Source organism: Peromyscus eremicus, chromosome 15 (assembly GCF_949786415.1).
Source record: "Peromyscus eremicus chromosome 15, PerEre_H2_v1, whole genome shotgun sequence".
Lineage (NCBI taxonomy): Eukaryota > Metazoa > Chordata > Mammalia > Rodentia > Cricetidae > Peromyscus > Peromyscus eremicus.
Window position 1 is genome coordinate 9,870,694 of NC_081431.1, and position 8,640 is coordinate 9,879,333.

Sequence of the window (8,640 nt, forward strand, 5' to 3'; positions counted from 1 at the left end):
ACGAGAAAGGAGGGAGAGGAGAGGACAAGAGGGGAGGGGAGGGGAGGGGACAGGAGGGGACGGGGAGGGGGGGAGGGACAAGACAGAGACGATTCCACAGCAGGAAATGTAGATTTTTTTTTTTTTTTAGATACTTCACAGTTTGACTGGGACCCAAGCAAACTAATGTGGTTTCCAAAGGGGGAGATTTCTAGATGGTACAATTTTCAATGTCTTGATATAACAGAAGCTGATACCATTTAGCCTGAGGACAAGAATATCTTGGGGGATTACAAGCACTCCTCAATAAGTCAGAAGTCAGGTGAACAATGGACATCGCATCACAGTCAGAACCCTCAGTAACCAGTGGGCTACTTCCCCCAAATTCCTTGAAGATCTGAGATTCTGTGTTTGGACCAGCAAGTGCTGCTTAGACTGCAGCCGGCCTAGAAACGCACACACAGTAACAGCTAGCATAGAAAGACCCGACAGGCTTTCAACTCCAAGAGCTGGGAGTGACTTTAATATCAACTTTATACTAGTTTTTGTTTGCTCTGGCTCATCTAAAAGGCTTCCTGGCCAAAGAGAAGCAGCCTTCCGTAAGTCTACAAGTCAGGAAGGAGCTCGTGCCTGGACAGGAGGCATTTGATTGACAAATTTTCCTGTGCCCATCCTCCTCCCCACAAAAGCCAGTCCCTCCTCCTTTCAGGGTTTTTGATTGGTGAATTGAGCAGTGAGGAATGGGAAGTGCAGCCAAGGATGAGGCACCAGAGTCATGATTTCTTGTGACATTTAGGGAAATGGGATGGTAGGATAAGCTTTTCTAAGCAATGGTTCCAAGGGCTCAGCATTTATCTGCCTCCTTTTCCAGCACAGCCATTAACAGCTATGACATAAGAAACTTCAAGGCTGGGCATTTAAGTGACAGACTAAGAGGACCCTGGTGGTGAACATTCACGGTGGCCCCCACACAAAGTGCTTTACTGAGAAAAACAAAGACAAGAAAGCCAATTAACTTTACAAGATGAAAGAGGGAAGGAAATCCTTTTTAAAATTTCAATTTACCACTGAGAGAACTGAAAAGATTCAACTTCCAAGAAAACTATTAATTTTTACAGTGTTAGGAGGCTTTTTTATAAACTATATTTTTATGATACCATACTTGACGTTGGAAACATTTCATACCAGAGAGGAAAATCTGAGCTTTTGCAAAGGTGTAGGAACAGTATTTAATAGTATTTGTGAAAGTGCTGAATTCAAGCCTACGAGAGTCTCTGAAAGCCTTTTAAAGAAATCCTTTGCAAGGCCACCAATTAAGTATAGAGTTCCACTCCATCCTTCCTTCATGTGACCTCTGACTCTACTACATGTGCTTCATCCCTGTGCTGGTGCAAAGCCAGATTGCTGGGGTCCAACACACAGCCCACATATCAACAAAGATGCCTAGTACCCCTCCCTATGGTGAACTACTCTACTGTCTCCTGCTGTGGGATGGTCTGTATGTCAAATATGTTGCTCTGATTGGTCAATAAATAAAACACTGATTGGCCAGTGGCCAGGCAGGAAGTATAGGTGGGACTAACAGAGAAGAGAATTGAGAGAACAGGAAGGCAGAGGGAGACACTGCCAGCCGCGCCAGGACAAGCAGCATGTGAAGATATCGGTAAGCCATAAGCCATGTGGCAAGGTATGGATTTATAGAAATGGGTTAATTTAAGATGTAAGAACAGTTAGCAAGAAGCCTGCCACGGCCACACAGTTTGTAAGCAATATAGGCGTCTGTGTGTTTATTTTATAAATGGGCTGTTGGATTGCCGGGGCTTGGTGTGACCTGGAGAGAAAACTCCAGTTACAGTTTCCACTTTTGGCAAGAGAAGAACAGCTGATGTTACAAAGGAGATAAGGATAAATCCCTGCGGGGAAAGGGTGAGGGAAGTGGAGGAATTTGGCTTACAGAGAGAATGCACAATTTGAGCCTCATTCATAATTCCACTAAGATATTTTTCCTAGTAGCAATAATCAAATAGATAAGTAATTATGATTTGTGCCCTCATATCCATAGAGAAATAACAAAAGGATAGATATTTAAGTTACATCCAGAGAGTTCACAAGAAAACAAATGAAGGTCTTTTCAAGATTTGAGTGATACAGGAAAACGGTCCATCCTGGTAGGTTGCTGCACCTTTCTTCCTACAGAGACTCCGTAAAAGAACTGTCTCTTTGCCTTGGATGATCTAAATTAAGAATATCTATGTCTTAACTGCAGAATAAGGACCAGTGAACTAAAACAGGAATGAACCCAGCCTGTTATAAAAGTCTATAAGAAAACAGTGAAAAAGTTGCAATTGCTTCCCTTTAGCACAATTATGACAGGCCCATTTATTATTTTCCTTTTTATGATCTTAGAACATTTTTAGCAAGTCAAAACACTTTATATTTGAGGTCACAGGACCTGTTCTTTAGCAACAGATGTTGCTCAAAATGTAACTCAAAAATGAAGAAATCATTGAGCAAAATATGAGGTCACTGGGATATTTTAATGCCCTAGGTTTTCATTTTTCTTTTCATGTTTATAACTTTATTAACTATTAATTCATGCACCTAGATACTAAAATTCTGTTGATCAGAATCTAGACATCCTAAGTTGTTTCAATCCTGGAATGCCAACTGGTTACTTAAAAAAAAAAAAAAAGTCTATAAGAAAACAGGACTGAAATTGCTTTGCCAATCAATTAGTCCTTTACCATCTTCCCCACCAAGGAGGTCTCCATCATGATCCAGGAGTTATTTCAGATTTTTCTCCATGAGAGGGAAAGTTCTTCGTTGGCTTGTAGGGGAGGTGCCAGCCTTTAGCTTTGAGTCATGGTGGCCAACCTAGTCTATACTCCAATGTACCCATCACAGGCCACAAGAAGAAAGGCCTTTAAAAGGTCACACCCTTTGACTCCTGGATCTGTGTATGTGCTCTTGACTGAGTTCAGATGGTCTTAGCATCAGATTCAACTGAACGCAACAGCTTATTTTCAATGACTCTCCTTTGACCGGTTCTAGGGTAGGTGCTAAGAGAGTTCAATACAAATGTAAATTGCATTATTAGCTTCAGGTGACAGAATACTATGGATAAAAATAAAAATGTTTACTGAAAAGAGAGACAAAATACTCTGTCAAATGACAGTGTGACAGGTGGAATAAACTCTAAATCAGAAAAGAGAGAAAATACAGGACATGTCAATCACAGTAGCTGGGAACAGCTCCATGCAGAAGATGGGACAACATTTGCATTTGAAGACATCTCACAGCTAATTTTCATTTGAGTCACTTCTCAGACAAACTTACCCTTTCCCTCTATAGAGCTAAGCAAGGCCTACAAGCAGCCAGTCCCTTTAGTTAGTAGACAACTTAGCTTCTAAATTTGAGCATGTTTTATGCTGGCTGAATCTGTGGTTGTAATTTTAATAAGATATTTCATAAACACATGGAAGTAAAAATACAAAGGTCCTTTCTAGAAAAGATGTTTATTACATGTCATTTTGCCATCTTTCCAATACCATAACAAAATACCTGAGGTGGCGAGCCCAACAAGAGGAAAGATTTTACTTCCCAGTTTTGAATGTTTCAGTCCATGATCGCTTGACTCTATCGCTTTTGGCCCTCTGGTGAGACAGTACACCACTAAAGAATGTCGGGGGAGCACTGTGTACTTCATGACAGTTAGAAGTAAAAGGGAAAGAAAAAGATAAGCATCCCATAACTCCATCGTCCCACAGCCCCACTGACCTAATGCCTCATTCTGTCTCATTTCTTAAAGGTCCACCATCTACCAGTAGCACAAACTGAGGGCCAAGCCTATGTGCCACGTGGGGTTATACAGGAGATAAACAATACAGTTTATACCTTTAAATCATCGATCCAGGTGAATCACCTTCCTTTGGGTACTGATAAAACCCCCATAAAAATAGAAAATGTGTTAAAATTTAAAGAGCTCTATGTGTGGATTGTTTCATGAGTGTCCTTTTGCTCCTGGTCCACTTTAAAAGAAATCCAGTTGGAAATCATGACTCGTAGAAAGACGACAACAGGAACTCTAGCCTATCCTTGAACTCGTGCTAAGAAAACATAAATTAGCCTGGGCCATAAATTCAGTTTAAAAGTTATTATGTGTTCAGTTATGTGTTTTTATGATAGGAATAAAAAAGTTAAAATACATGTTTCACTTTCAATACCTCTCTGCTTTACATCACTTAATTAACCTGTCAACTATAGACCGAAGTCACTGGACTGGTGGAGTGAAGACATACATCCAGGGTTCTTCCTCTCCACTGAAACTGGTCAAGACCATTCCTTGTCTAGCACATTTGTTTTTCCATAAAGTCACCAAGGTTGACCTCTCCATAGGCCTGTCCAGGCTTCTTCATCATCCTGTCAATCAACATACCAGATTCCACAATCATTGTACAATTGCAAGCCATAAATGTCATTCAGGAGGCTGTGTATGTTCAACTACTCCCTAGAACACTGCATTGTAACAAAAGTATCCCCTCTTCCCTACCCACTTACTGCACATAAACACTACCAGTATAGAGAGAAATTCAACTTATACATTATTTGCACAAAGGCAATATTTTGTAATCAAGTATACCCCATGTTGTTACCCTTGTCCACACACGTAATGAAAATTCATTTTTTCCCAGAAATGCCAGAAGTCTCAAAGTCATTCCCCATTCCTTAGCTCTGATTTTTCTCCAAAAAGTATCTTTTTGCATAAACCTATCACCCCTGTACCTAGAGATTTCCAGCTGACAAAACCCTAAACCCTGGAGCTCTAACATTTGCTAGCCTTCTGTTGGGATGACCCCCTTCCAGGAAATCCATATTACCTCTAAACTCATAGGCTTTTCCTCTCAAGTAACACAGCCAAATTAGAGCACAACATGTTTGCCAAAGTTTGTGTAGTAGCAAGGCCCTCATCCCAAGAAGACAGTGCCCAAGAGCTCACCAATGGGAAAATTATAGAATGTACATATCTCACTGAAGAGCCATGAGATGTGGACAGATGGATTATCATTAGGTCTTTTGCAGACATGGTGTTATGAACATGATCTTTTTAGCTGCCTTTCCCCTTGTATCTGAGCCCTTCTATTTGGTAGCTAGGTATATATTAGCAGGCTTGAAGGCCACTGAGGGTGGACTATTCCCTCATAGTCCGAAACTCGTAAAGCCAGGAACTAAAATATATAAGACTTTGATTGCTGGCCAAAATAATGTGACTTGAGTTTTATTCTCTATTGACTCACTCCTTAAATGTTGATACAAATGGGCCTGTCAATCATATAAGCCAGAAAATTCCCCTCAGCAAAGTGATCTGCCCTTGATACTTCAATAGTATACAGGCTAACTGATATTGGCATTGTGTTCTCTCTCCCATCATCATGCTGTGAGATAAGAGAATGTTCTCCATGGTAGTACCTTTGGTCACTGCCCACTCTCATCTCTTGAAGGTACCCCCCATTACTCTATAATAATTCTTGTCTGTCTTGATGTGCCTCCTCTTTATGTACCTCACAAAGACCAGGGAGATGAGGAGAGGCCAGATTGAAAGCTCAGTCAGTAGCACTTTCTCTAAGAGTCAATAGTTAACTGCTCAAGTGGTAGTGACAGTGAATGAAGGAGAAGGCCATTAATGAGAACATAGTCTTGAGTCTCTAATAGAAACAGGGCTATCTCCGGAACTATTTTTCATCTGTATATCTCAGGTTCTTATGCCTAAGCACACTGTGTATTCTGTACTGTTGATTTCATTGAATGAACTAGAATTGGATAACAACTGAAACCCAGTGCTCCAGTTCATCAGCCCAACCAAAGATGCTGACTAGAGGAGAGTGGTCCATCCTCTTGGTCCTCAAGTATGCTAATATCTGACTAACTACTCAACATAAGGATTCAGATATAAGGGGGAAGACAGCCAAAAAGACCAGGAATGCTCATGACACCATGTCTGCAAAATATCTAAAGAAAAACCATCTGTCCATATCTGTTGCTCTTCAGTGAAAGATATCTATAATTTGCCCACTGGTGAGCTCTTGAGTACTGTCTTCCTGGGGTGAGGACCTTTTTTACTATTTGGACGCTTAGCCACAAAAGTGTGTGTCACAAATATATATTATGAGAGCAGCTGGGCCAGGCCTTCTCCCCTCAAGGCCATTCTGTCCACAAGTGAATACTAAGCACATGATTCAAGCTGTGAAGTCTTAAAGCTTGTGGGGGCAGGGATCTGATGAACAACAGGCTGGTGAGGAACGTCAAGAGGATGTAGAAAGATTTCTCCAGAGTAAAGCAGCCACAGGTTCTAAAGCACTCTTAGAGAGCCTTAGGAGCTACAACCAGATATACAGTTTCTATTCTCATCTACTGATTCGACACGCCAGCCTCAGTACTCACATTTCAAAGGAACTGAGGAAGCCTGTAGAACTCCAAATCTAACCTGAAATATTTTTATTTTCACAGCTCCATGGCAGTATGTGACCTGCAAAATAAATGATCTGTGGCTGCATCCAATGACCAATTTTTTATATAATAATTTCTTCCTTGGCAATTAACAGCATGATTGATGATGCAGAATGAGCATATGTCTCCAGGCCCCAGCAAATCATAGAAAGAGATAAAAGAAACAAAAACAAAACAAAACAAAATCTCATTTTTCCACTGTTTTCCAGTGTGTGTTACTTCCTAGGGGAAGTTGCTACTAACTTTGAAACAACTGCTTCAAGAGGCACTCAGCTGGGCTGGCTTAATTAGTTACTGATCTCCTGAAAGCATCTGGAGGCCCAGCCCCGTTGCAGAAGTCCAGGAGAGCAATGGGCAGGGTTAATATCATCCTTAAGAGCAAAACGAAGTAGAGGTGAGCACCCAGCTATAAAGAGTAGGGAAAATGATTCTATTACCTGTGTGACTGGAGAACAGGCAGCACAGACCAGAAGCAGGGTCTCAGATACAAAACAACCCAAAGAAAAAAACAATGCTCTCACAATGTATCCCTCAGAGAAAGCAGCTCTCAACATTAGACACTGTTTTCACAAAATATCCTTCAGACCCATGCCTCCTGAGAAACACCACCCTCGTAAGTAATAGTGAGGTAGTAATGATCCTTAAGGACCTGTTTGTTCTTGAATGGTCTCCAAGATCAGCTTGCTTCACATTAAATTCCATTTAAAATTAAGACATTATGTTACTGGACACTTCAGTCCATAAACCCATCCTGTATTCCAAAAGAAATTAAGAAGAGAAAAGAGTAAAGGAAAATTAATTTATTAACAATTTGACCAAAACTGGGGGGCAGCATATTTTCTCCCCAGCAAGCCTATGGCCATCTTATAAGGCAGAAGAGATGCAAATTCGTCTCTGAGGTAACTTTAAGGGTGCTTTTCTAAGGGAGATGGAAAACCTGGACCAAAGATTACCTCTACTGTCTCTTCTCTGTTATACAGAAAGATTTTTACATAAGTCCGTACCGAAGAAAACGAGATCTTAATGTGTCCCCATTTTTAAAATAGAAGCGTCTCAGAGGTTTGTGGGATGTAAGATTCCCAGCCATCTCAGGCTCCATTCCCATGATAGATGGAGAACAAAAGCTCTTGGTACTTTCTTTGGAGGACAGCTTTAATCTCTTCTGCTGTGTGCCTATTTAAACACACTGATTTTGCAAGAGAAGACAGATGATGGTCTGGGAACAGAGGATCAGCCACAAGCATCTATCTTTAGAAGATTTTTCTTTCCCTGGGGCTTGGGCATAAAATCACAGTTCCAACCATTGTAGAGTTCTAGTATTTTTTTTTTTAAGCCAAAGGACAACAGGGCCATCTATCTCTAGTAACCTTACAGTTTCTTTCATTTATTATGGAAAAATCAACTATTTTACCACATTATGATATGTAGAATTTTAAATCAACATGCTCAACTCCAAAGTTTAAGTAATTGATGAATCAAGTTTTGAATCTAGAGAGAAAAGTTGCTCCACTGAACTTTTATGCAATATGCAGCATAAGCCAGAGGTCAGCACACTATGACCCAGCTCCAGCCCACAGCCTGGCTTTTATGAATAGAGGTTTCCTGGAGAATGAGCATATCAGATCATTGATTCACCATCTAAAGTATCATTCACAATACAATGGCATGATTAAGTAGTGGTCACAGAAACCACACAGCTCACAAAACTAAACAGAAAAAAGTAAAACTGCTGCCCCTTTGCTACCAGCTGAAATGGGAATTTGGTGGGCATGCCTAGAGGAGTTCCAGATTCTTGTGTCTTGAAACAAAGAATTGGAAAAAGTGAGGCAGAGAGTAGCAAGAAAAGTGAGAAAATGTATTAAGAAAAACTACACTTCCATGGGAAGGGCCGAGCAAAGGGAAAGGTCGGTAGCTGCAAGGGCTACCGTGTACAGTGGCCTGGGCTTTGTGTTACACGGATGGACTTTTATGATCATCCCCTACCACAGGCTGGGTTGCATACACTGTTCCATGAGCTTGTCCCGTGTTCCATGTCTCATTAGCATCTTAAATCTCCCCATAGAGGTGTGTGATTTAGTATTATAATGAGCCAAGGTGTGATGAAGCATTCTAACAGGGCGCTCTGGGACACCGTTGGCCTGCACTGGTAACTCCAGC

General features: G+C 41.0%; 1 long non-coding RNA gene across 1 annotated transcript in view; it reads left to right on the forward strand.

The window, feature by feature from the left end:
- The first annotated feature begins 407 nt into the window (after positions 1 to 407).
- Positions 408 to 8,640, forward strand: part of LOC131925168 (uncharacterized) — a 17,344-nt gene continuing 9,111 nt past the window's right edge. The window contains exons 1-2 of the long non-coding RNA XR_009383166.1: positions 408 to 1,642; positions 3,788 to 3,892. This is a non-coding gene — a long non-coding RNA (uncharacterized LOC131925168). The remainder of the gene's footprint in view (positions 1,643 to 3,787; positions 3,893 to 8,640) is intronic.